At 32.9% G+C, this 21,263-nt stretch overlaps 1 long non-coding RNA gene across 1 annotated transcript; it reads left to right on the forward strand.

Moving 5' to 3' along the window:
* Window positions 1-927: 927 nt before the first annotated feature.
* LOC149418213 (uncharacterized) lies at window positions 928-14,364 on the forward strand. Its single transcript, XR_016303133.1, has 3 exons — window positions 928-1,006; window positions 1,148-1,249; window positions 13,966-14,364. It is a non-coding gene; the product is annotated as an uncharacterized LOC149418213 (long non-coding RNA).
* Window positions 14,365-21,263: the final 6,899 nt, after the last annotated feature.

A 21,263-nucleotide genomic window follows, 5' to 3' on the forward strand; every position in this document is an offset into this window, starting at 1 on the left:
CGTATTTGTATGGTGAAAGAACGGACAGGACACTGTAGTCATGAAGGGCATACTATAGCAACCATTTTTTGATTTGATTTATAATAAAAGTAACATTATTTGACTATTTTCAATCAATTCAGGGGGGGAAGTGCCCCCCTTGCCCCCCCCTGCCGGCGCCCATGCCGCACAACCCAAGACAAAAACAACACCCAGCATTTCCTGTGTTTTTTTAAAATTATGTTCGAAAAAAAATCGATTAAATTAAGCAAACTGACATACCTATATGCCGTCATTGAGTTATTGTACTTTATTGAATTTCAGAAAGAAAACTTAGGAAAAAAATTATCTTTTTAAATCGCTGTGTTTAAACTCAGAGGAATGTTCCGATAACTGCGAACGGTTTTTTCCAAATGAATTTATCATTGGTGTATTCGTTTTTGACGTCCCTTGTTTCATACATTATATTTACGATGCAGACTGTTGGGCATGTGAGGCACGATGTATTATTTGGCCCCTAAAATATTGAGAAGATCGATAAGCATAATAAAAGTTGATTTTCAAAAACTTTAATATTCGTGTGAATTGGGTTGAATGAAATAAACTATCTATGTAAACAATTTAATTGTAAATATGTTAATAAAACTATGTATTCATTGTGCAACTCTGGGCAAAGAGTGTATTTTTTAATAAATACAACCCCGTCGTCTCATGAGCCGGTAAGGGTAAAGAAATGTTAAGAAATAGACATAAACAGTAACACCTTGCGCAAAAAAGTCCATCGTGTTATTATAGTTCTACCACTGCCGTCTCTAGATGGCAGTGGTTCTACAGATAGATTTTGATTGAACAGCTCAATTCCATAGATGAAAATAAAAATATATATTTTTCGAATTGTCTTCTTGTCTTTGGTATTTTACGCTGTCAAAATGTCATAATTCAGTTTCTATCGAGTGTTGTTGTGTTTGTAAAGTTTGAATCAGTTTAATTCACATTAGAAATGTGATAAAGTGCACCATTCAAATAAGCAATTAAACATTTGTTATATATGATACTTATTTCCAGTTCCCAATAGCTTATTTTATAAAAAATATTGCTAAAGTTGTGATTTTTTTATTGGTGCGAAATCTTTTGATGTAACGAAATAAATCAAATTCTTGTGTTTCAGTAGTGATTTGTGCTTCAAAACATGCTTTGATGTATTCACTATTTTGCTATAAAGTTGTGTTTCAAAAGTTTTGCAAAGTGGAAGAAATATTGAATATAACAGGTTTGTTTACAATTATTTTAGGGTTAACCTTTCAATGACATCATTTATTTTTACCGATGCTTCATGTTAAAACGTTTAATTTTTTATATCTACCTCCTTGACATATTTTTGTTGACACAATCGCCCATTTACATGTAAATCCCACTGATTTAAAACTCGACCAAATTTTTATTTTCATGTTTAGTTTACTGAGACTGACATTAAAATGATTGACTTAAAACAGTATGTGTAATCCAATATCTTAAATATAATTGTTAAATTGTGTCTTTCTAATCAGTGTACCTACTGTATTATGCATTATTTTAAGGTCTGATAATAATGCCAGAAGTATTTGTAGCAAACAAAACAAAGAGAGTTTCTAAACAACATTTTTCAGTTTTGGAGGCGGGTTTGGGTACCGCCTCCCCTGGAAACATTAATTGGATAACCAACACCTCTGCCATAGGTCACCCCAAGTGGTTCGCTACGTTTAGTGACTTAGCAGGGGTGCCCGTGCCCGGTTTCGTTAGGGGAGGTGGGTTCAGGATGCGCCTACCCACCAGCTGCGTGGCGTGCCAGATCGGGAGAGGCTGGCTTAGGGAGACCCTCTGACCTCTCTAACTGGTCTCTCGACCCATCGCCTTGGGCCGCAGCGAAGGGGTATATTCATTCGTCTGTCACTCCTGGATACACTGATTCCTAGATTCCTACCCACCCCTCGTACCTTTTTCCTTCACAGAACTTCCTTTCCTTCCTTTCCCTAAAAAGACACTCCACACAGTATCCCCAAAGATGACATAGGCCCTGAGGAAAAATATTTTCCTCAGGGCCTCCTGTGTGGGGTTAATGTAAAAAAAAACAAGGCTTCATGCTATTTGTTTTTCTGATGACGCAAAGGGTCTTTTGGTATTCGTGGCTGAAAATTAATCATCCGTCATGCAAATATTAAAAATGCGCTGCGATGATGGATGTAATGTAGCCATATACATCGTTTTATGCAAAAGTTTTTTCAAAAGACAAAGTATCACCAGCCAGATTTGATATGCAATAAATCCAAAGTCTTGTAATCACTGCCTGTAATAACGGTGATGTTATTAACTATAGTAACTAATAAACTGTAATAAAAGTGACGCTACAATGTGCTGTAATCATTGCCTGTAATATATTAATTGTACTTGTTTGGCAGTAATTAACGGGATCCAATTCGGTAATTATTCAGGATCGCTGGCCACGCTCAAAATATATGTATTTTTTTAATAAAACCTTTTGATTCACCTTAATTACTATAAAAGGCAACTACGCTGGTTGCGATAAAGGTGAAATTCCCACTTAACTCCGGCCGGCCGCCTTATGCAAAATAAAATGCATGATTTTATTTGGCGAAGTTAAGGCCCGATTAAAACAAAGGCCAAGACGTGTTATTGCATTGCCTTAACAATTGTCAATTTGTATGCAGACTTTTTTAAGGATGTGTATGAAGCCGATATTCCTGACGAAAACATTCCAAATTTTGAGTCAGATATAAATTTACAACTATCTCAGATTCATGTTGGGATTAAAGACATTGCAGTGTGCATTAAACTACTGGAACCTAAATACAATCGTCGATACCGAAAGTTTTCGAAACGTTAATTCTACACCAAATATGTTCTTATGTAAAATTTAATATTTCATCTCTACAACATGGTTTTGTCTCTGGCTGATCGAATTTAAGGCGAAGCTTAATGCCAAATCACTATTTTGATTAATCTTTATAACGAATTGGTGTACATTATGAATACTACAAAATATGCTTTAGATAAATTAAAGGTTTTCCTATCGCTTCGCTTGAGTAAAATACAAATAAAAATATAAATGCAAAGTAATAAATTTTTTTTTTTTTCAATACAAATCTATGAATGCATAAAGGAAACAACTTAAAAAAAACAGTATTATAGCTAAGATTATCTGTGACACTTTCACTTGATTAACTTTTTTACTTTCTTATAAAATTATTCACAAAATAAGGACCGGTTGTTTCGGAGAATTTGAACAATTCATCAAATTTCAACGTTAATTTGCGAGTTCTGTGAAAGATATTTTCTAGTTCTGTTATTATTTCAGTTCTGTCAAGCAACTAGCCTATAATGATATAATATCAGAACTTGAATAGGACTTTCACAGAACTCGCAAATTAACATTGAAATTTGATGAATTGTTCAAATTCTCCGAAACAACCCGTCCTAAATAAAAACCAGTTTTTTGCTTGAAATCAAACGTTTCTAGACTCCGTTTGTCAAGCGAGTTTAATGCCTATTACCTACGATATTAGGTATACCAAAAATATACACATTTTTGGCTTGTGTCTTCCTCTTAACTAACCTTACACTGTATGAAAACTTCATCTCAAGTGCCCTTGCTAATGGACAATAAGTTGATTTATACGGATTTTAGAAAAGCATTTGATAAGGTTTGCCATAAAATTGTTATAAATAAATTGTCAAAACCATTAATAAGTGGTATATTACTATGCTAGATTAAGAATTATTTAACAAAATGCTTACTATCTGTATATATCAAAGAACACTTGTCTTACGAATTTGAAGCTACTAGCGGCGTGCCTCTGGGTTTGCACCTTGGTCCAATATTATTTATATTATTCATAAACAATGAAATGAAAATATATAAAATCGTAAAAAATATCAATGGCTAGATGTCGCCACTTCCGTTGGCATTTCGCACTTGGACGGGCCCAGGCCACAAACAAATAAGCACAAACTCGACAAACCAAATTTTACACATCTTCGGATCTACCGGATCTGCCCTGATGATGGACACTGCAAAGCTGTCCGAAACGTCGGCTAAAGAAGGAGTTAGCGCAACACGGCATAACACCCCAAAAACAAACAACAAAAAATATCAATGGCTGTTTGTCCCTAAAATCGAATTTTGTAAAATCTGCAGAGTGGTGTAGAATTAGCAAACTCACACTTAATATTAAAAAATGTCTAATCATGAGTTTTTTCAGAATAAAAAACCCTATCAAATATAGTTATACACTGAATAACCATAGTTTATTGTCTGTACATGAAATAAGGGACCCTGGAATAACCTTTGATAATAAATTAACATTTACTAATCACATTAATATCATTACTACTAGTAAAGCAATGAAAATGTTGGGCTTCATCCTAAGAATATCTAAGGATTTAAAAAAACATCCTTACATTCAAAATACTTTATACACCTCTTGTTAGAAGCCACTTAGGATACAACTCCTCCATATGGAACCTGTCCTACAACAGCCATATAAATTCCATTGAGAGGATCCAATGAAAATTTCTCCGACCAATTAATTTAAAATTAGGAATTCCTGCGGATGACATTAATTATGTTTTTCTATTACAAACATTGCGACTCTTATTGTTAAAGATAGACAAATGCTTAATGATTTAATTTTTTTATTTAATATAAACAGTAACGAAGTGGTTTGACTCCCCTGAACTAGTCACGCTGATAAATTATCATGTACCTAGTAGACCAACTCGACTCATATCGCCATATTATTGTAACAATACTGCTATGAATGCAGAACAAAATTCTTAATTTATATATTCTGCATAGATTAGGAAATTAATAAGTACATTGATATCAATGATGAAGGAAGTATGTTATCATATAAAAGATGTAAAAAAAAATATTTTTTACGTATCCAAGAATCAAAAGATAAGTAATTAAGAATACCATATTTACTAACTTTATTTTATTATGGTGATAATTAAATCACCGTAACCTTTTTTATTTGGAAAACAATGTTTTATAATATTGTTGGTTTATAGATGAACATGTGTAATTTACCTGAGAAATTAATTATATATTTCATTACTATACTAACACGTTATACCCAGAGGAGGTGGTGTCCTGATAGCGGTTTGCAAACATATTACTTTTAAAGTACCTAAAATCAAAAATACTGATGTGGAACAAATGTTCGTATTGCTAAGTGGTGATTTTAAGAAAACTATTATTGGAACTGTTTATATCCCTCCCAATGCCAATATATCAATCTATAAAAAAACACTTTGAAGATGTTGAGTTAGTAAAAACAAAATACCCAAATCATAAAATAATTATTTGCTGTGATTATAACCTACCTACTTGCAATTTCAACGTTTAAGACTGTAATTTTTATTCAATACCAGCAACCGCCTGTGAACGAATAATTCAAGATATGTCTTTACTTTTTAATTTAACCCAATTTAACCATGTACGTAATATTAATAATCGTGTTCTTGATCTAGTTTTGTCAAATGAGAGCAACGTAATTATTAATGAATCATTAGAGTCTATTCTTCCGATAGACAACCACCATCCCCCACTAGCAATACTTATCCCCTGTTCTATAGAAAGCAATCAAAATATTTCAACTCCTACGTTTAACTTTAGGGACATAAACGATCGTCTCCACAAAGAAAATTGGTCATTTCTCAAAGGAGGCGATATTAATCAAAATATTGAATCATTTTATTATTTGCTGGATAAAATTATTTCACATCTCATCCCACTCATTCATTTTAAAGAATCGAAATATCCGAGATGGTTCAATAAAGAACTTGTTCAATTAACTGCCTTTAAAAAAGTTTTACATAAGAAATATAAAGAAGACAGGTCTTCTTCAAATTATATTGAAGATTGCAAAATCTTATCAAAAATATGCTAAAATTCTTTTATTAATAATGTTGGAACTTCAATAAATCATAATGTAAATTAATAATTGGAACTATGCAAAATCAATGAAAAATAACAACTTCGGTATACCCGCCAACTTGGAATATGCAGGTAAAAAGGCCAAAGACACTCAAAGTATTGCTGACCTTTTTGCTGATTTTTTTAAAAGCGTTTATGAATAACACCAGTTTATGAAATACACCAGTTTCTGCTAGTACAGCATCAAATTTTACCACTGATCATAATCTTAATTTATCTTTTACCCACATAGAATATAATGATATATTGACTGAACTAAAATTACTGGATCAAAGCAAAAGTGGTGGACTAGAAAAAATACCTCTTGTATTTTTGAATAATTGAGCTACCAATCTGGCGTATCCTTTATATTTGCTGTTTAATCAGTCTTTACGAACAGGATATTTTCCTACTAAATGGAAATTCAGCTTCCTTATGACTATTTTTAAAAAAGGCAATAAACACGAGGTGATTAAGTACAGACCGGTGTGCCTTTTATCAACAATTCCTAAAGTTTTTGAAAAAATTCTTAAAAAAATTATTTTCCGATTAAACCACGTCATTTCTCCTAAACAACGTGGTTTCTCTACTGGAAAATCTACCCTTACTAACTTGTTAATGTATCAAAACTATATATCTGATTCCATGTCTAGTAAATGTCAAGTTGACTTTATTTATACCGATTTTAGCAAGGCGTTCGATAATGTTAATCATGAGTTATTGCTGAATAAACTGCATAAATTCGGTATAGGTGGTTCACTATATAAGTGGTTTAATAGTTGTTACTTGATCAACATATTACTGGCTGTTAAAATTGATAGTACATTTTCATGCAAATTCACTGCTACGAGTGATGTTCCCCAGGGGTCACACTTATGTCCAATCCTGTTTTTATTATTTGTTAATGATGTGTCATATATTTTTAATGATGTTCAATTATTAATATTTGCAGACCACCTGAAATTATTCAAAGCAATCAGCAACATTAACGATTGCCATATATTGTCAAATAACTTGTTGAGATTTATTATATGGTGTCGTGATAACCACATGCAACTTAACAGGTTCGCTGCCGCCTATGCACAATATAACTGATCCTAGGTGCCAATTTTTTTTTTTTTGTTTTTAAATATACTTACAAGAATAATAAATCGTTGCAAAAGTTTATTTTTCAGTGGTAATGTAAAAAAAAACAAAAAAAAATCACTTAGCAAGTGCCGGCGGTTTCCTCCGTTTAGTCGCACTCTTTTTACTTTCTTCTTTTTATTTTGATAAAAAAAGCAAACAAAAATAGACAATTTTTTTTTTGTCTTTTGTACAAATAATAACTAAAATACAAGTAGCAAGTCAAATAAGATAATATTTATAAAATTTGGTGGTACTCATTGAAGCACTCAAGTTCATTTTCTAACTCCCTCTCAATGTCTTCAACTTGCAGAGATTTACATAAGGGACGAGACTTTTTAGGACGAGATGGTCCAGCATCATCACTCATTATGACAATAAGAAGAATTTGACACAAAAAAATTAAAAAACACAAACTTATCGTGTACTTTTTTCAATGGCCCTTTACAACAATAACCTAATTTTTTCTTGAAAACCAATTGCTGTAAAATGTTGGTACAATCGTCAACAACAACGCCAGCTACAGAAACAACCATTCGCCGCGAGTGCCGGCAGGAAACTGATGTTTGTGCAGACATACTACTCATGGCTCCGGCCGGAGCCGCCGGCACCCAGTGCCAGACGCTGAATGGCTCCGACCGGAGTCGCCGGCAGCGAACCTGTTAACATAAGCAAATGTCAAATTATGAGGTTTTATCGTATAAAGAATCCAATATTTTTTGATTATTCCATTAACAATATGTCGTTAGTATCTGTCTCGGAAATTAATGACTTAGGTATTTGGTTTGACACGAAACTCAACTTTATCAAGCATTTAGAATTAGTAACCAATAAAGCTTTGAAAATGTTGGGATTTATTTTAAGGGTATCTAGTGATTTCAATAATGTCAATACTGTAAAAACATTATATATGTCACTAGTAAGGAGTCATATAGAATACAATTCCACGGTTTGGTCCCCAAATTATGAGGTTCATTCACATGCGATTGAAAGAATCCAAAATAAGTTTTTAAGATGTGTAAATTTTAAAATGGGCATTCCTAGAGAATGCCTAAATTACGAAAACGTACTTTGTTCATTAAATTTAGTAAAATTATCTGATCGTAGAATCATTTCCGATTTAACCTGTTTGTATAAAATCATTAATTCAATGTTTGATATCCCTAATTTAGTATATGTAATCTCTTTTCATACTCCAAGCAGGTCAGTAACAAGATAGTACGTACCATATTATTGTAGCAATTCCATATCAACGTCCCAATATTAAACTCCTTTGCGACGGATTCAACAGCTAGGAAACAAAGACTGGTCAGTAGCCGAGTTGACATCGCGCTTGGGTCTCACTCGGGCGTAGTGTGTTCAATTCCTCGGCTGGCTAAGTCCTCCATCACAACACAAGCAACATTTTCAGCTTACTGTGGTAGTAGTAGGAGATTTTCAAATATTGTCAGGTTATTCGTAACCCGGGAACGTTTGTCTTTCTTTTTTAAAAAAAAAAAAATTACTAATACTAAGTATTTAGTACATCAATTTCAACATATAAGCATACCTTATTGAAGTTTTTTTCATCAAGTAGGGGAATATTTTGATAAAGCTACTTAAATTGATAAAGCTACTTAAACACATTAACAGAATTTTGTCGGCTGAAAGAAATTTTTATTATTATATGTTGTACCTACATACTGTGTGGATCAAATCCGACAATATTTTTATTTTTATACATTTTTGTGCATGTGTTTTAAACAGTCATTTCCTGCACTATTTACAACTATAATTTCATAAATATTGTTATATATGTATGTAAAAGCCTTAATAGGCATAAAATAAATAAATAATGCATGTACATTGGTTTATTTGGGATAAGAATATATGCAGAATTCGAGGATACCCGAGGAAGACATGGCACGATCAAGTGAATCAGATATTCGAGTCAGGCCATGTCAAATGTCAGAATAATAGAAGAGTATGTATGAGACGATGTATGAATGTGAATGAGGCAAGAAGTGTGTGCCAAGACTGAGTTGTTTGGCGGTCGGTCCTCTCTGCCTACCCCTGCGGTAAAACGGCATGATGGTTAGTTAGTTAATACATTTTTAACAGATATTTTACATTTATTTTCTTTGCAATTGAAGATATTTACTTCAGAGTATAGTGAATTTATGTTAATTGCGCATGTTGTACCTTATGCTTTTAAATAAATAAATAAACAACCAATTAATCATTTCTGTCTATAACGAATCTTGCTATTCAATAAATCGTACGACATTGTGGTTTCCGTGCAATTAATTTATTATTTGTGTACAAGTGATTCAGGCTATTATTTTTAGATCAGAATGCTCAAGGATTACTGAAAACAAATATGAACTTAAAAACTCTTCAAATCAATATTTTTTTTTTTAATGGTTTTCCAAAGTTGTAGACATGTCTTTGAACAAATTTGAAGAGTATCGCATTTATGTCAACTTTTCCTTTTAATTATCCTTTTTATTATGTTTGGTTAATCTAAATCTTCTAATATCACATATCTAATTTGTTTTAATTTTCTGTTTATATCTCTCTCCTTCCACATCACCGTTTTCCCTAACTTAGGAGGCTCCGTAGTCTAAGTTGGTTTGTACATTTTCCCTAACTTAGGAGGCTCCGTAGTCTAAGTTGGTTTGTACATTTTCCCTAACTTAGGAGGTTCCGTAGTCTAAGTCGGTTTGTACATTTTCCATAACTTAGGAGGCTCCGTAGTCTAAGTTGATTTGTACATTTGTCACTCTTATTTGGTTTCTTTCACTCTTTTCTTTATGATTCAATAATATATGATCATTTGGTTTAAACTTAACTTTAAAACTCACCCTCTACTTCACTGTGGTTATGTAAACCCTTATATATTCTGCGACATATGCTTATATGTACCAATAAAACATTGTGCCGATATGTATCAATAAAACATTGTACCGATATGTATCAATAAAACATTGTACCGATATGTACCAATAAAACATTGTGCCGATATGTACCATTAAAACAAAAAGTTTATAATAAATATTTTTCAAATATGTTTGTCAAGTCTTTTATTTATCAATGTTGTGTTTCCACACTACCACTGTATTTAGTTGTTATTTTTATAATATTGTTCAATTCTCTTATGGAGAGAATACATAGGCTGGGCAATGAACTAATAGATGTCGCTGTATTTTCGATTTAAATTTAGACACATTCAAAGCCTTTTTAAGAGTATGTAATCTTAAAATGCTAAAGTATTCAAGTATTCTTTTAAAAAATATATTTTTTATTACTTGCATATAAAATTCAAGGGTTCTTTAAAGTTATTGTGATAATAACTTCACAAGTGTATTGTATTTTATGTTTTATTTTTTAAATCTTTTTTTTTAAATTTATGTTACCGTTGTTTTCAATTTAATTTATAATCGTTATGTAAAAGCCCAGCGGGCGTTAATAAATAAATAAAATAATGATATTTATGGAAGCCTTATGTGATAATGCAAAAGTTTGTGGAGAAGAGAATAAATAAAGTGATGAAAGAGTATTAATTACTCACATCGTGTGAAGGTACGCATTTATTTAATTGCTTTTAGAGTTGTCAGCTAATTTCTTTGTTTTGAACTGAAAAGTACTATCCATTGAATAAAAAATAACCTATTGTTTGTGTTCAGTTTCTATACGGTTTACTCTTTTCAGGTTTTTCTGATGACAGTGATGCAGATCCTATTTATGAACCAAGTGAACAAAGCACCGGTATCTGCGATGAAGAATTTGGCAATGAGCCAAAACAAATTGCAAATTATCAGACGACCGGACCAGAAAGTATCTCCAAAATATTATTGGATATTGAATATATGGTAGTGATCCTTTGCTGTTTGCCACCAGTCTAGTTATTAATCCTTCCGATAAGAAGAAATGTGAAACATGCGAAACATAACAGAATGTTGAGAAATACGGGAAAGTCATACATTACAACATTGGGTAAATAAGTTCCTGATAGAAAGATGGAAGCGTTAAAATCATAAAATCAAGAGAATTGTAAACTTCCCGTTTAATACCGTATCGCTGAAGAAAAGACACAGAACACAGAATCCGTTTGAGAAAAGGCTTTATTCCTTTACATAGAAATTAATCATCACCGGTAAAGATATTTTGATTTTCGAAAAATGTTTTCTCAAAACTTTGGGAGAAAAATCGTCCGTTGTAAAAACTGTTATAGAGAAGAAGAAAAAATCTGGACTAATTTTAAGGCCCTCAAACAATTGAAAAATCACTCATAAAATAGACGAAATCTTAAAGAATAAATCACTCTGCAAAAAGAGTTTGCTGAACTTAAAAATATTTGCTCGGAGAGCATATTATTTATGATAAAAAATATTTTAAAAATTTGTAAATCTGACCCATTTTCAATGTTTATACATTTTGCAATGCTTGCCAACTCGTATATTAATAGGCACTGTCATTTTGTAAAAGACAATAAAATTGTGGATTTTTAATTTGTGCGCACAAGATTTAGCAAAGGATGTTGCTATATTATATGGGAAGAGGCAATACGTGGGGGCAGGAGTTCAAGGCTGCAGTTTAGCAGACAGGATTGTATATTTATCTTTATCCTTTAAACTTATCACGCCCTTGAGGTGATTTTTCACAAAATAAGGCGCTATATAAATTAGCCAAATATTATTATTACATATTATTATCGCTAGAGTAAAAGTGCTAATATTCTTCTCCGATACTTGCGGAGGTCTAAATAAGAATAACGCTGTAGCAATGTTTATTTTTTTATTATTATTAAGTTATATCCTCTACCGCCTATTGAGTACCACCCCGGTAATAGACCACCATTTGAAATGGCTTTGGCCGTGTTTGGTGACCAGATCTGAATAGCCCGGCATTTCCCCACCTTTCTCTCCTCATCTCTTTCTCCTCCCCGCAAACTTCAGCCTCACAACATACCCCAATTGGGGATGCCATAGTCTCACTGGCTCCAGACGTTTGGGAGCAATTTGGACTCTTGTGCGGTATTCACATTAAAAAAAAAGAAAAAAGATCATGTTGTGGTGCACTCTAATATACAATCTTAAACATAATATATACATACATCGATTGTGATGCGCTTTAATATACAATCTTAAACATAACATATACGTACATTAATTGTGGTGCACTCTAATATACAATCTTAAACATAATATATATAGGTATATATAATAATAAATATTTTCTCACATCATTTAAAAATTTAATAATATTTTCAGTGTTGAATTTTCACTGTAGAAATATTACTCTAGTTATGAAAATTCAATACAGTGGGACCTCTCACAACGAGCATAATTTGTTCCAGAATATTGCTTGTTATGTGAAACACTCGTTAAGCGAAACTATTTTCCACATACAGTGGTGCCTCACACAACGAACTTAATTCGTTCCAGGAGCAAGTTCGTTATGCGAAAAGTTCGTTATGTGAAACGCGTTTTCCCATAACAATACATGTTAAAAAAAATAATTCGTTCTGTAGCATAAAATATGGTAAGATGACATAAAAAAAGATAAATTTTTTGTTATTATTTTTATTTAGATACATCTAAAAACATAATGAAAAAAACACACATTTTTTAATTTTAAGAAATAATCGAATCTTGCACATCTTCATCCATTTTCCGCCGATGGTGCAGTGAAAAACCTGTCCAAAGTCGTTTGTTTCTCTCTTTTCTTCAACATCTGCCGGAAATAACGGACAAGAGTATCGGAGTACAGGTCGTTGATCCTGTTTGCTTCAGCGGAATACGGATAGTGGGCATTGGTAAACTCCTGAACTGCTTTCCATTTGACCAGGATGTTCTTGATGTCAGCAGTTGGAATTGGTTGATTGTTTGATTGTTGCTCATATCATATATCATATAAAAAAAATGTTGAGTTTATCTTAAAAGGACGACTGCCGTGATACGTGTGCGATTTAATTCGTAATGAAGAACGATTGCTGCGATACGTGCGTAAGTTAAGCGTACTACGCAGTGACTAACGAGTCTAACGACTGCCTGCGCGGGAGGATGCAATTAATCGGCAGTGATCGTAGAAGATCGGGCGACTTCGTTGTGTGAAGCGAAGATCGTTGTGTGAATCGAAGTTCGTTGTATGAATCGTGAAATGAACGAAAAGGAATATTATATATTATATTCGTTGTGTGCAGCATTCGCTGTGCGAGGCGTTCGTTGTGTGAGGCACCACTGTATAAATCAATGTATAATATGAAAATGCTTTCCTTGCCAAAAAAATACTTAACCCTTAGAGCACTCGACTGATGCCATAGAGGCGGCATGCGTGGTTTGCCGTATTACTCGAGTGCCTGCCGACAATGGCCGCAAGAAAGTAAAGTCTTATATATCTTAAATATATTGTTTTTTTTTAGTTTTCCATATAATTTAACCGAAATCATATTAGTACAGTTAAATAGTTTTATGTTACGGAATTTGATCCAGAAACTAGTCATTAAAATCCAATATATCGTTTTAGTATCAGAGTGATTCTACACTTAAATATATACAATATATATCTGTGAAAGAATTAGTTGTATGTAAAGTCGTACATACTGCTGTATGGTGGGTTTAATAATTCTCGCACATTCTAATGCATAAATTCAAGCGTAAGTCAACATGTGTACAATCCGCTTGAATCATTTTTGACAGCTGTAGCGCAAAATGAACAAAACGAAAAAGATTCAAGTTTTGTAATTCTAGATGCGGCATTTTGCTGCCGTGACAAGTTGGTGCATGTAGATGCGCTCCGTTCATTTTGTTCGCCGTATTGATTCTGCTGTCAGTAGTTCTGTGTTACCGCAAGCAAATTATTTGTCAATCAATTAGTACGAGAATAATATTAATTAATATTTATAGGTACACGATTTGGACGACGCTCTGCTACTCTCCATACAGAAGATCGACTTATAAATAAATTGCACATTCTACGTTCTGGAACTAAGAAGGACTGTGCAGTGTGTTCGAATAGAAAAATTCAGGGTGGAAGAAAAGAAACACGATTGCATTGCGAAACCTGCGAAAGTAAACCTGGACTTCATATTGGGGATTGTTATGTAAAATATCATACTATGAAAAAATACAAGTAATAAATTGTTGTGTCCATTTTATATTTTACATACCTGTTTAACCAAAAAATAATAAAACAAAAAAAGTTTTTTTATTTTTATAAATTTTTGTATTTCAATTCAAATGATTTATTTTTCTTAACAAATGCTTTTGCTTTGGCGGTATGCACATAACAAAAATCTTTCGATTGCAAAGGGTTAATTTTATTTTTCTTTTTAAGGTTTATTCAAAATAAAATTACAAAATTATACATTTTTAAAGAGCATAACAACCTGGAATGCGATTTCGATTTGCAAAAAACACAAAAAATATTTTATTTTTTTACTAGAAAGCTGTATAGAGACATTTATTTTTGCCGATGCTTCAAAATTTGGTAAAAATGTGACACAGTATTATTATTGAATAAATTTGTAGAACGCATAGCCACCACCTTATTAGGGTGATACTTCTCAATGTACTATTCAAAAGTTTCCCATGCTTTCAGCATTTCTTTTATTGCTTCTGAAGATTGTTGCTCTGCTACTTCCTTCTCCTCCACTAACAAACCCTCCTCCATAACTTGAAACACAATGCAACTCCATAAGCTCTTTGTGGTCAGCTCTTGACTGTGCTCTTACACATGCTCATCAATATCATTGTCATCCACCTCCAGTCCCATGGTATTGGCCAAAGACACAATCTCGTTGACTGTAGACTCCACAGGAACTGTTTCGAACCCCTCAAAATCACATTCGACAACGCTCTCTGGCCAAAGCTTCTTCCAATCAGAAGTGAGGGTCCTCTTGGTAACCTCTTTATACGCCTTATCAATGAGTCTCGTAGCGTTTCTTATAGTTAGAAATAACCTGCTGGTCCATAGGCTGCAGTAACGGAATGGTGTTGCATCTATCTTCTTAATTTTGTTGTGGTTCTTGAGGATAGTGCAAATCATTGACCGATCGAATGTGCTCGCTAGATCAGCCACGCTCATACCTCATTCTCTCTTTTAAGGGAGCATTATTTTCGCAAAATGTTGTGCTCGTTATGCAAATTACTTGTTAAGAGAGGTGCTCGTTATGAGAGGTTCCACTTTACTTGAATTATTGATGATATAATAAGTTTTTCTCCTCTCTACCAAGCCCATATTGAAAGAATTAATAAAATTTTAAACATAAAAATTATAAAGTGAACTTACTCTTTTCAAATTACACCAAATCTATCAAATTTCACAACTCAACTCCCTTCATGTACAACTTTAATGTTCGATCGAATCTTGTTATTTAAAATTCTGAATAATGGCCTGGACTCGCCATAGATCACCAATTTAATCAATATTTTATTTGCCCACAAGTAGAACCAAATTCCCCAATTCCCCGTTTATGTACGCAATATAACATAAAATTTGCAATACAGACATTCTTTACAATAACCTTAAGAAATATTGAACAGAAGTAACACGTAGACTGTAAATTAATGCATAAGTATGGAATGTATCCGGAGCATCTCCTATCCTTATTCTATATTTCTCTTCCCATCCCTCTCATATTCGTTTTATTAAATTATATATGACACAGCTGCAGGCTTATTTATAGATTTAAAAAAGGCTTTTGATACGGTTGACCATGGGATACTACTAAAGAAGCTAGAACACCTAGGCATAGTAGGCACTCCCCTGAAGTTACTGTGTAGCTACCTCTCTAACCGACACTGTCAGACCTTTGTTGGAAAAGGGACAAGCAGCATGGGAACGATAAAATGTGGCGTGCCTCAGGGCTCCGTACTTGGACCATTACTATTTTTAATATATATAAATGATATTGCTAAATGGGGACTTAAGGGTACAATACAACTCTATGCAGATGACACAGTGATTCTTTATCACAATAATGATTTAAACGAACTTGAAAAGGAAATGGAAAGGGATGTAGCCTGCCTGGCAAACTGGCTGCGATTAAACAAACTTAGCCTAAACATAAAAAAAACACATTACATACTGTTTGCAAATAAAAAAATGTAAGTCTTAATATAAGTCTTGATAATAACCGACTTGAAAGGGCTGATGTTACAAAATATCTTGGCCTTTTCATTGATTCACAACTCACATGGAATCACCAATTTAAACATGTTCTATCCAAAATTACTCCTATAACTGGTGTTTTATATAGACTTCGCGGGTTACTTCCTCCCTCTCTATTAAAATCGATTTACCATGCTATGATTCACTCACATCTAATATATCTCGCCGGAATCTGGGGATTTGCTACAAAAAAAATGATTTCAGAAGTCCAAGTCGTCCAAAATAGAGCCCTGCGAAATATTTTCAGTTTACCTTGGGACACACATGTCAAAGACATCTACAGAAACACCCAAATACTTCCTTTTAATACCATTCCCACTTTTGAAATAACGAAAACTATATTACAAGTAATTCAACACTCGGCACATTCCAACACTACACTCTATTACAATTACGACGTACACCAACACAACACAAGAAATCACAACAAACTACATATACCAAAAATCAAATCAACAAAATTTGGACTAAGATCCCTAGAATACATAGCTCACACAAAATATAATCAACTACCCAACGAGATCAAATGTGCAAGTCAATGTAAAAAGACCCAAACTAACATGCTCAAACTTCATCTTATTAATGACTATCTGAAATAATAATGTTGTGTATGTCCCATCATATATGTCCATTTAATACAAACAGATATATGTTTCATGTAATGCGTATCATTCCCGCAATGAGTTTATTAACTCCTGGGAGTACAATGCTTTATATAATATACTATATTCTGTATTGTATACTTTTAATAAATAAATAAAAAAAAATAAAAAAATATTTGTATTAAATTCGTTTTAAGAAACGAGAAACTCCATCTTTAAGCAACTTTCGCTATAAAAAACATTAGTATTCTATGTAAAAGCTTTGTTTCTTACAAATATATAAATAAATAAAAGATGTCATGATAAAAAATTGTTTCCTAAAAAAAACACGCTGTGATTTTATTTATCTTAATCTTATCTTTTATTGTCATATGCAGATCTGGCATCTCTAACTTACGATATATTTAAGATATTTACAAATATCAATGTGTTAAATTCTAATTTTCCAAGGCATTCAAATGTTAAGCTTTGTAATAGTGGTTTGTGGAAATACAATATCATGGATTTAAATAATGATATGGTGATACAATATCTATGCTTGAAATAATGGTATAAGAAGATATAATATCTTGGCTTGAAGTAATGGTTTATGGAGATATATCTTGCCTGGAAATAATGATAATAATGATTATGAATATATTATAGTGTGACTTGGTTTATGGAGATCAATTGGTTTGGCTTGAAATAATGGTTTATGGCATTGATGTATCATATGTGTCATCGTTAATCAATGTTTTATGGAGATAGATATAATGTTTTGTCTTAAAATAATGCTTTATGGAGATATAATGGTTTGGCTTTAAATAATGGTTTATGGCATTGATGTATCATACATGTCATCGTTGATCAATGTTTTATGGAGATATAATGTTTTGTCTTAAAATAATGGTTTATGGAGATATAATGGTTTGTCTTAAAATAATGGTGTGTAGAGATAAAATATATTGAAAAAAGCCATTGAATAATTCTTTAAATATTTTTAGTTATTTAATTTTGTCTGCTTCTTTCAGCGCGGTACATTGTGTCAAACAAGAAAACGATACTCTTTAGTAATGAGTTTACTTATCGTAAGGGAAAGAGTTCTGGGGGTGGTCACAGGTGGCACTGTTCTTCCTACGGGACTCTCCGATGCCCTGCGTCAGTTGTGGTCAAGGACGAGGCAGTGATATCTTCGAGGAACTGCCACAATCACCCGCCCCCCAAGTACTATGTCGATGGCCAAGGGAATTATATCAAAATTTAAAATTATGTCAGTTAGGGACTCTCTTGTGAGATATTACATGTATGACTTGTTATTTTTGTGTGTTCTCACTCTCACAGTTGCATTATTTTTCCATAGATAATATAAACAATGGCCATAGATAGTATAAAACCGGGCTTTTTATTTATTTTTTATATTTCCTTGTACATATTATCATTTTTTTTATATTACCCTGTATTATCGTCCTTGTACATACCTATTATCATTTTTTTATATTATCATTTTTATATTACCTTGTAATATCATTTTCATATTACCTTCTATTATCATTTTATATCTTTTTATTACTTTTATGAATAAATATAGTTATTTTATAACTATTCCAATGTATCAAAAACTTTCAATAAAAATCGTAGAAACAAAAATGTCGCTAACATCGTTCATGCATACTACTGCAAATCGAATTTGCACATTGCGGTTCCCCATCTTTGTTTCTACCTACACACCGAACTCATAACTTTCATTGGCTTTGCAGCTTTGATAGTCTGTGCAGTTTGTTTGTAGCTCGGGATAGTCGGCACGCTTCAGTGCCATGTCGCCCTTTATTTGTATTGTCTGTTACTTTTACACACCTGACGTCACGTTATATTCACTTATGTGTATATATATACATATTAAGTTTACATGTATATTTTTATTTACAATAGTTGTAGTTAGGTTCGGCCTGGTGCCAAATGGCGCCTGGTGCCAAATAGCGCCTGGTGCCAAATGGCGCCTGGTGCAAGTAAAAACCTCAAGGGCACTGTATTAGGTGTTACGTATTATAGGCGCCTTGGCAATCAGCTCCCGGAGCGGACTGCTCCAACTGCGCATGCACAGGTCCGGCCCTGGTTGTAGCAAATCACATCCGTACATCCCGACAAAGGAATTCCATAGTGAGATGATTTTATTGTAATATACTATTTTTATAATAAATAAATACTATAACAAATGTTTAATTGACTTGAGAATTTATTACTAAAACCTTGACTATACAGTTAATTACTTTCTATGCAAAAGTGCCTCTGTGTCTAATTATATGATATAATAATAACTATTTTGCTTACCATAAAAACACAATTTTGGAAGTGGCATGACTTACATTATTCTATGGCTAGAGGTAGAATATATGTAGTTTTTCAATCTTGAATGAATGAAAAATTTGAAAATTGCTGTTTTATCATCGTATTTTGCTGATTATTGCAGCCGGTTGAAAAAATGAGCATGTAATAAGTTCCTTAGTAACTCCATGGAATAAAATACATTTTGTTCAGAAATTTGTCACATTTTCAAATAAGAGATCTATTTGAATTTCACTTTTGTTTTCGGTAATGATTGAAAGCAAATCATGGACATGGAAATTAACCCACTTCCTGACATCTGATCGAGCTGAAACTCTGCAGATAGATTCGTTGTTGATGACAACGCATTCTATCAACTTTTGGTGGCAATCAAGTGCACACACGCGGACATATATGCATGTCTCTGAAATCGGGTGATATTACAGCGGTAAATATAGGAAATAAATGTTGGTCCTACCCAATAAATTCTTAAATTAAATTCTTAAATTAAATTCTTAGGGTAGACACAGCTTTTCAGCTTTATGGACCGCACACCACTGTCGTCAGTTTACTTTGAGTTACAGGGAGTTGGTAACTAACATTTTGGTGTTTCTGAGATATTCTAATTAATTTTTTTTTAAGAGTTCTTAAATCAGAAATCAGAAGAAGTACATGCGTTGTATACTTCAAAATATGTATTATTATATGTATTTGGATAAATGGACTTCGATGGGAAGGAATCTCCTAGAATTATAGACTAAATATTTTATACAGTCATTTTTATTTTCTTTTATATATTTTTATTTTTATTTTTTTTCTTAGGTTTGTCAACAGTGATTCATATCAAAGCTCTCGAAATACAATTACATTAATTAAACTTGGTTGATACTATCACTAATTACAGACAAACACAACATTGATGAACACAACACTGTAAGTAAAGACTAATGTACATGTATGCACCTACATGCATACATGTATACACACATACATACACTTACATATACATTTCATAACAGCAACAGTAATTATTTTTTAGATCAACACGATAGGTAGCTTTAAGTCTTGTTTACGTTTGATTTGAAGGTGGCCAATGATGACATTGACAAATCAATGGGATGACTTTTATGTCTCGTTAAAATAACGGCACATTCTCGGTAAAGGTGAGTCATACCCCAGCTTAGTTTTATATTTTTTAATATGTAACGGAATATAATGTATAAGTCGGCAACCAATTCTAGGAACGTTGAACATAATTTGATAGAGTAAAAAAGGGCAGTTTATTAGAGCATTAACAATTTTGAAAAGAAAATTTAAATCAATATTTAGTCTTCTCTGTTCAAGGGTGCGTACATTGTAGAAATTTAGTCTATCAAATGAGGAAGTGATCGAGCTCGCTTATCACAATACGCTAGATGGTACATAAAATGTTTTTGAACCCGCTCTATTCGCTGAATATGAACTTTGTAGGTTGGACTCCATATAGAACTTGCGTACTCCAACACGTTGCGGGTGAAGGAATTGTACAGCGTTATTTTTGATTTGGGATTCTGAAAATTTTTACTATTTCGTTTGATAAATCCTAGCATTTTCATCTAGAAATAATGCTGTCGATATGAGGTGTGAAAGTTAGTTTTTTATCAAATATTACGCCTAGGTCCCGAATGGTTGTGACTTCCTGGAGTTTAGTACCGTCGATAAAATATTGAGTTGAGATAGAGTTGCGTTTACGTGTAAAAGTTATGTGGACACATTTTAAAGAATTCAGAAACATTCTATTGTCAATGCACCACTTAGAAACTCTGTTGATATCATTTTGAAGAAGTATTGAATCAAGTAATGTGTGGATAATTTTAAAAATCTTACAATCATCGGCGAACAATAAAATTTCAGAATCCAAAATAACATCGCACAAGTCATTTATAAAAACAAGGAACAAGATCGGGCCCAAATGGGACCCTTGAGGTACTCCAGACGGCACATCTAATCCTCTTGACTCATAACCATCAAATACTACTCTTTGTTCACGGTCAGTTAGATAGGAGTAAAACCAGTTTAGCAAGGTACCATGAACACCCATGCGTTTTAGTTTATGTATTAATAATCTGTGATTTACCTTATCAAAGGCC

This window comes from Hesperophylax consimilis, chromosome 14 (assembly GCF_061612785.1).
Source record: "Hesperophylax consimilis isolate HC1 chromosome 14, BYU_Hcon_1.0, whole genome shotgun sequence".
NCBI lineage: Eukaryota > Metazoa > Arthropoda > Insecta > Trichoptera > Limnephilidae > Hesperophylax > Hesperophylax consimilis.